Genomic DNA, 8,864 nt, shown 5'->3' on the forward strand with positions numbered 1-8,864 from the left:
GGGATGTTTCCCAGACCGTCGCCAATAGCCCATTGTGCAGCTCTAGTGCGACGTAAATGAACAACTGTATCTCTGCGTTGTGCTATCTGTCTTTCTCTTTGACAAAGGTTTATAAGCGTTAATTGAGCACACAAGCCTGCAAGTATATGCTTTCTCAATAAATAAATAATATGCTTTACCGAATTTCAGGGAGCGTATGTTTAAAAAGTAGTTATAGTAAAATTGTTAACAGTTGAGTAACAAATAAGTTAATCATTAAACGTTTAGGTGAAGTATTTATAATTAATTGGTATGTAGCCCCTGAAAGTTTGATTGGATTGTGCTGATGTGGTAGATGAATAAGAAATTTCAGTTTATTTGTTCATGCAGCACTGGTGATTTCTGCTTCGTAAAAATAGTAATGAGTATACTATAGTATCAAATACTCTTTATATTTCTGTTAGACACTCAATTTGAATCCAGTGACATTTAAATGTTTTGAAGACATTTTATTTCATACACATTCGTAAGTACTATTTTGAAATTCATCGTCATCTCTTTTAGGTATTTTCTCTATTTTTCATTCCGATTTGCGCTGTTATTTCATAATACGTAAAAACCTTGCTTTTGAAGAGTTGTAAATTCGTAATATTGAACCTAATGGGAGTTTATTGTCTGTATCGTATCGCATTATAATTAAAAAGCTAAAAATATAGTCACTACTCGAAATTTATAGATCGCCAATCATTTATATATATATANTATGTATATATATGGTTCAAATCATGGTTACTAATATATATTAAAGGAGGCAATTATAATACTCATCGTACCTTAGAAATAGACCTTTTGAATAGAATGAGTTGTATTTAAGCAAAATTGAAACTGATTTTTATTTTTTTTTTGATTGCGATAGTTAAAAAAATAATGATCTTTCATCGAAACAATGGATGTAAATTTGTCTTCAATATTTCATAATTTTTCATCGTTGATACAGTATATTTCCTCAAAATAGCACCTGTAATTACACTCAACCGCAGTTATGAAAAATGAATGTATTCTGAAACTGTCAGTTAAGATAGGTTATTTCGCGGAACTTTCATTGAATCGATACTCACTTCACAACAGTAAAAAAAAGTACGACACATTCATTATTTATGCCAAATTGTACAAAAATATCTTGAGGGTATCGGATTGCTGCATAAAATTATCATATTTTATGATGCTTTCATAATTTTTATACGGTACGGTTACAAAAAAGTTATTTTTTTTAAGTTCCAAGATCAAGTTTCAAACTTTTTAAAACTTTAGTCTAATAAATAATTACTTTTTATAGTAATATAGATGTGAATTTGAATTAGATATCTTTTAAACTTTTTTGCTCATTAGGAAAGAGAAAAATTTCAAATTATTTGATAAATAATTTACATTTATTATAAATAGAAAATACTACGAAATAAAAAAATAAAAAAAAAATTATTGGGAAAAATAGTAAAATTGTTAGGAAAGAAGAGAAATGTATAGTATATGTTCATTAAGAGCAAAAGTAAAATAACATTAATTTTTAGTCTTTGGAATATAATGCTAAATAAAATCTGTATATAGTGAACCCATGTTATTTAGCGTAGTTTGAATTCAGATCTATATTTTTATTGAAAATATTAAAACGAATTTTTTAATAATCAAATGGTAAGGTTAGAAAATGTCTTTTTGAAGTTCGATTTTTTTTTAAATTTTAAGATTAAAATATGTTTGCCAATTCAAACAAATAATAAAAGCTTGAAGCTTTATGTTTAAACTGCCAACTTCGTTGAAAATATTTTTTTTATAAATAAAATAATTATTTTAATAATCCTTTTTTTTATTTGTCATAAAAAATTTCCTCGTTAAAAACAATCATGACGATTTGATTTTTTCAAAAGAAATTACGATAACTACTACCTCATTTATTTATAACAAATCCTTCGAAATTTGAGTTACAAAAACTGTTTACAATGTAATTTATAATTATCATAGTATAATAGGAATTTCTTTTTAGTTTTGATTTTCTTTCTCTATTTTAGGATTAAGGTAGGTTTCGTCAGATATTAAAAGCTTGAAGTACATAATTTCTTTTTCCATTTGTTATGTATCCGATAACTGAAAAGGCAGAAATAATTTGTGAAAAAAGAGTAACATTTACTGCAAGTTGAAAAACTTAAAAGGTTTAAAAATTATGTGAAACTAATAATCATTATCATAGAAAATTGGTAGTAATGTGAAAATAAATGTTTACTTTTAAGGTAAAATGTTAATTTTCAAGACAAAACTGAATTTTATGGATTTTCATGATCAATTTAATGTAAAAGAATTATTAAGACTCTGAACTTGAGTTCACTATGGTCTACTTATGTTTATTTTTATAATTATACTTTACGTTATATTTAGTATAATTTTGATTTAAACTGAAAGATATGTTGAAAATATTTTGTATTTGGATTTTTTATTATTTTAATAATCTCTTTCCCCTTTTTATCAAGTTTAACATTGAAACATTTCCTCATCTAAAACAGTCACTAATTTATGATTTAAAAGCAAATTGCCATGACTACTACTCTATTTATTATTAACACACGCCTTTGAAATTTACGTTGCGAAAAGTTGTTTACAATGTTATTTGTTTTGCTTGGTGCGAATTGCTTGGAGAATTGATTTCAAATATGGTATTCTATTTTTAGTCCCGTGAAGAATATTTGCAAAATAGATTTATAAGGAGAAAATAGCCTCTAGTACGTATTTTAGTGTGAAGAAAAACTAAATCCATAAGCTAAAAGTTTAGACAAGTTTTTGATGATTTTGCAAATGGCTCTGATTTTAACTCTTAATTAAATTATATAAAACTTAAGTCGATGGGACGTTATTAAGATTTTGTGTTTATGATTTAAGATTTTGTACGTTAAGATTTGTAAGATTTATACCTATTTGTACGTCTGGTGTTGCTCCATAGGCTACTAAAGATATTGTTTAGTTTGTATTTATTACGCTGAATCAAATGGCACAAAGCAAAGTTGAGAGGATTAATAGTTTCTGCAAGTTAACGAAATTTTTATGTAACTGTAGTATAGTTTTGTATTTATACCTCTTTACAATACAGATACTTTTATAAAGGCAAGTTTTGAATATTTTTTTTTATTTTTAAATCTAATATAAGGAAGCTTTTAATTGTAAAATTGTAAGGTTTTCATGGAAATATAATTATTAAAAAAATATATAGATAATTTTCATTCTAAAAACCCTCTTTTCTTCTAAACTATTAGTTACATCGACATCATATTGCTTATATTTGACTTTACATTAAAAGTAAAATACGAGACTATATCTCACTTGCTCAAATGGCAATTTAAGGAGCGTAAGTTGGTGTAAGTTAAAAAAGAATACAAAACTGTACTTTTCGTAAATAAATTTTTAATAACTTTTCAAGTATTAGTTCCATTGACTTGGGACCGGTTTCATTCAAATACATATATTCGAAACTAGATATAGATATTAAATAAAATATCACAAGAAACTGAGGCAGTGAGATACTACTTGATCAAAAAAATTCATTTGCTTAAGAAATATATAAATTGGAAGTAACAGTCTACATGCTCCAAGCGCTCAAAAACAGACACCCAATTTCAAGACTTGCCAGAAGTAAATGAGACGAAACAGAAGTTATTTATAAAATTTTGCTTCTTTCTTTTGAAATTATGACAACCATGATATTAGGAACATCTATAGCTCAGAGGATAGAGCATTCACCTTCCAATGACGTGAACCGGATGGTCGACACGAATTCCGCGTCCGGCTTGTACCGACAACAGTGCTGACGTGACATATCCTGAGTAGTAGACTGATCATGAGTTAGTCCCCTTGCCGTCAAGCACACCGTGGGAGTTATTCGAGGTAAACCTCTTCATGTTACACAAATACGGGTTAGTTCCATCAGAAAACTTCTCTACGAAGGCAAATTTCTCCCAATACCTGATCCAGGAGTTCCCTTGTCTTCTGGATTGGGTTCAATATGACAGGGCTACGGAGTTGAACATTAGTAGTCGTAAACCCAAAACATTAAGTCGACTGTTCAACGACGGCTATAAAATAAAATAAAAACCATGAGACCATGTTTCATGGAATCGTCACTGGGAAGCAATCTACTAGTTTCAGGGATTTCATATGATGGAAAAAGCTGACGAAATATTCATATTGCACGCAGACTTTTTTTGCGAATGAACTTTAACGTTTATTGCTTGTCCGGAAATTAAATATTTCTACCATCTGTTTCTGCTTTACATATTTTTTTTGATTAACGGAAAGTCTGCTTATAAAATGTGATATATATTCGTGATTTCGTTCTTTTATATCTTCAATTAACTTCATCAACAGCTGGTGGAGTCAAGAATTGCATTTCTTTGAATCTTAGATGTATTCTTAAAAAGTTCTTCTGTTTAAGATGATTTGGATTGTTTAGTAAAGAAATTCTTGCCAATGATATCCTTGTGCAAGATAGGGGATAATACACGATAGGGAAGTACATCTAAAAGATGCTTCTAATTTTACAAAATAAATTATTAAAACTTGTGACATTTAAAAACAATTTTATTCCATATGTACTGTGGAATATTTAATCTTTTTCATGTCACAAAAATGACACTATGTCTATTTTATCACTTTTAACAAGCATTTTGAGAAACTTTCTGTGATTAATACCAATCAATAATTGAAAAAATGAGAAGAATTTTTAGGCTTTTTTTTACTTCCCTATGCTTTAGTATAACATAAGGCCTATGAATAAAATCTTGTAAATATACATACAATAAATATACATACAATAAATAGTAAATTTCTCATAAAAATGCCTCTTTTCACCGTAGTGCAATAATATAGCAATGTAGTATAATTCTCTGTAATCTTTATAATTAATAAAGTAGCAAATAAATGTTAATTTCTATATAACAAATACGTAATAATAAATAAATAGTAAATAAATGAAAAATGACGTCTTAAAAATGACGTCGAATAGCATTTAGGGTGCTCTAAAAACTGTAACTGCGAGTTATATTTCCCCCCCTTTATTTCGTGTTTTATTTTATTAATTGATATCAGTTAGTACCAACATATTATTAGAAATTTCGGTGCGCATTGAAAAATAAAAATTTTTTAAATTTGTGGTTGCAGTAATATGATAAAACAGCATTATCGCTAAAATTAATCTTTGTAATTACATTTTACGATTCTAAGAAACAATGTGAAAAGAAAACTATTTCAACTTCACTCCTTATAAAAGGTTTCACCAAATCACGTATAATCCGACAAGTTCACATACGTATTTTTCACAGTAATTGAACCAGCGTACTTTGAGAAATCATAGCCAAGAACATGCGCTATTAATTCATAATTTACGCGAACAGGAGAAAATGGAGCGAGCTGAAAAACTTAAAACATGCTCTGATGTGCATTTATGTTCTTAAATTTGTATAGAAAATTTTATAGATTTCAATTTATTGCAGATATATATAAATATACTGTTTACAAACAATGATTCACGTAAGAAAATGATTTTTTGCAAAAAATAGACTTAAAATAAATTTCAACTCATATCAGTTTCTTCCAGCAATAAAATAAATATTATTAATGTGAACTTCTACGATAAGTTTTTGTGAAATTTTTAAAGTGTCTCAATTTTTTCTTTTCATTTTTAGCTAAATAATTAACTGCGACTCCTATAATGTTTGACGGGGATTACATAAACATATGTATTAAATGTAGTAAAAAACTACTTTTTGAGCTTTCAAGGTTCAATTGCAGTACCTCAAAGCAAATCAGATACCTGACATCCATTCTAAAATATTTCGTTACCGGCAACTCAAGTATTTAAATTTTAAAAATTTCTTCCAAAGTTTTCATTTTTATAAGAATGAGAAAATTTGTTTTCGTTTAAGTAATAAGCAAGACACTTAATTCAATACCAAGTTTTACGCATTCAATTTTAATACTCTATTTCAGAATGAGAAAAATTCACCATATTCAGTTAATTTTATACTAAAATTTACACTTTATTTTTCACTACTTTATCAGTATCAGAAAAATCATTTTCCTATCAGCTAGTAAGCAAAGCAGGTAATTTAATACTTATTTTTTCGCATTCAATTTTAGTACTGTATCAGAATGAGAACAAAGTATATTTACTCGTTACCTCTTTTTGATGAAATATTACTGTACACCCTGCTTTGGACGTAATATTACGTTCCGGTTTAATACTTTCATTTCCTCATGTTTTTGAAAAACTATTTCTCTCTCTACATCTTGCCTACTTGCTAGCAAATAGCAATAATTGTCCGTATACTGGCAAAGAGTGATAAAAAAATCAAGTAGCATTAAAATAGGCAAAGAGTTAATAAGCTTGCAGCCAAAACACACTGCTTAGTAACCAGCTTATATACTTCATACAAAAATATACTCATTGAGTTTTATTAATCTATCAACCTCATATCAATTAATAAAAAAAAATTACCGTGACAATTTTTTAAAATTATTAGGATGACTTGTAATAAATCAGTATAAAAATTATAATAAAATGTTATAAGCATCGTCAAAATATTGAATCATTAGAATGTAAGCACAAATAAATTATTAGATTTAAACAATGAAATTCGAATAATTTGTTCATCGTCATTTTCTTAGAATGTAAAAGCCTTAAATTTGTAAAGAGGATCTCTTTAAATAAATAGAACATTAAATTTCTCCATTTTCTATGTAAATCGCAAATGACTGTACTTCAGAATAGTTTGAGGCTATTAAAAACAGCTTGATTTGATTTTTAAATCTTTAAATTGGTTAATGAGATTTGAATGTTCTTTTTCTACGTATAAAGTTCTAGTAAAAGTCTCTACTAGTTGCTATTCGTAAAATTAAGAACTCAGTTTAATATGTTATAATAAGTAACGAGAATAGTTAAAGTCTGGAAACTGCAATTTAATAATTTATTACTATTCTTCAGCACTTATTAATAGTTTTGTTAACTTTTCTTTCCAATTTTTGTTCTCAAATTAAGTTTTGCTGAAAGCATTTGGTATATTTTTTTTTTTGATTTTCCGGATTAGATTTAAATTAATTTACTTAACTGCTTACTTGAATTAACTTAATTTAATTTACGCTTATATACTCAAATATTAAAATCGAAAATATATTTTTAAGAACATTAAAATGGTTTAAATTGTCAATTAATTTATTGTGAATCGTGCTTATAAATATTCACAATATTTAAAATTATTCAAAAATAATGTATTTCAAAATAAATTAAATTCGTCTTTGGATGTAATTATCAAAAATATTTTTTTATAATTAAATTATTAAGTAACATTTCGGTCTAATCATTTCAATAAACTCAAAAATTTAACTTATAATTTAGAACATAGTTCGCAATTTCTTCAGTAATAAAATATAAAAAATAAAGCTATTATTGTTCTATTGTTGCTAATGTCACTTGAAATCAAGTACATTTTTTAAACAGAGGGGGGGGGGTCTTGTTTTTCAGTGTGACCAAGCATACGACTTCAGCTACACACACGTCACAGCCCGTTTTACGGAGGGGATACACTTCATCCATTCGTTCATATACAAATCGTAAACAAGAGAACGATTTTTCTACAATTCAGTACTCTCAGAGGTATTGATTTGTATAGGGACTTGGAGGACTTTGTGACCCCGACAGATCTAGCGTTCACCACTCACCATTCTAAGTCTCGTTCTCATGAACACGAGGAGTCCAACTTCCTACCTATCAGGCAACCCCGGTCTATAGATATTTTTAATTAAAAAAACTGAAACTTTTTAAATATTTGACGGCTTTTGAGCACTATTCAGTAATAAATTAAAAAAACAATAAAAAAATATAAAACATGCTAAAAATTATTTTTAAATGGAATTGTCAAATGATTAATTAGTTTCATTAAAACGTGCATTTTTTATACTGATTTTGCATTATTTTCACATTTTTTGTTAAGTTTGTTTATACTTTTTACCCATAAATTTTTTTGCATTCCTAACACAGTTCGTTGTCAACAGTTTTCTTCTGTTGCGGTTTTTCGCACATTCAAGATGTCTGATTTTCGAATCATTAAAATTATATGTTCGAACTTGATACTGTCAACAGATAGATCGAATGTTTTTCACGGTATACAGTTTTTTTTTTTCTTTTCGTATGCCTCATTAATACCACTGATTATTATATTTAGGAATGGGATTTTCGGATTTGAATTTCGAAGCGTGAACGGATTACAGAATAAAAAATTCAACTTATGAACAATTTTCGAAATTTTTGAAATGTCGAATGATAAATATAAATAATACTACAGAACAAACGTTTTTGTTGAATTTATGCAAATACTTGATCCAGCCTGATTCGGATGTGGGGATTTCACACAAATCTGAAATTAATTTTGCTTTTAAAGCAACCAGGTTTGTTTGTTTTTTTTAAAATAAAATTTTTATTTTATTTTTTTGTTGATGTGTACGAGTTTAAAGACGTTAAATGCAGAGGGTTTTGAAAATATTGCAACAAATTTCTAGAGGAGTTTAAAAAATTTAAATCAAATCAATCTTAAGAGCTCATGACCGGAAATGCCCACATACGCCTTTGAGGGTTCTTCTCTATTCTGAATTGTTTTTGTTTTTTTCGAGTACTAAACAGGTCATAATAAGAAAACGCCCTCAGATGCGTATGATAACATTTCCAGACATGGGTTCCAGTGATATTTTATTCCTTATGATGTGCCCTAACACCCCGAGAAGTTTGTCTCAATATTTGTATAATCCCCTGTTACATCGAACGTTTTCAAACTTGTACAGTCCGCAAAAAAAAAAAA

At 27.7% G+C, this 8,864-nt stretch overlaps 1 long non-coding RNA gene across 1 annotated transcript in view; it reads left to right on the forward strand.

Annotated features, from left to right (window-relative positions):
- The first annotated feature begins 240 nt into the window (after nucleotides 1-240).
- The window catches only part of LOC139425982 (uncharacterized), a 68,134-nt gene continuing 59,510 nt past the window's right edge, over nucleotides 241-8,864 (forward strand). Inside the window, exon 1 of the long non-coding RNA XR_011637192.1 lies at nucleotides 241-505. This is a non-coding gene — a long non-coding RNA (uncharacterized lncRNA). The remainder of the gene's footprint in view (nucleotides 506-8,864) is intronic.

This window comes from Parasteatoda tepidariorum, chromosome 7 (assembly GCF_043381705.1).
Source record: "Parasteatoda tepidariorum isolate YZ-2023 chromosome 7, CAS_Ptep_4.0, whole genome shotgun sequence".
Lineage (NCBI taxonomy): Eukaryota > Metazoa > Arthropoda > Arachnida > Araneae > Theridiidae > Parasteatoda > Parasteatoda tepidariorum.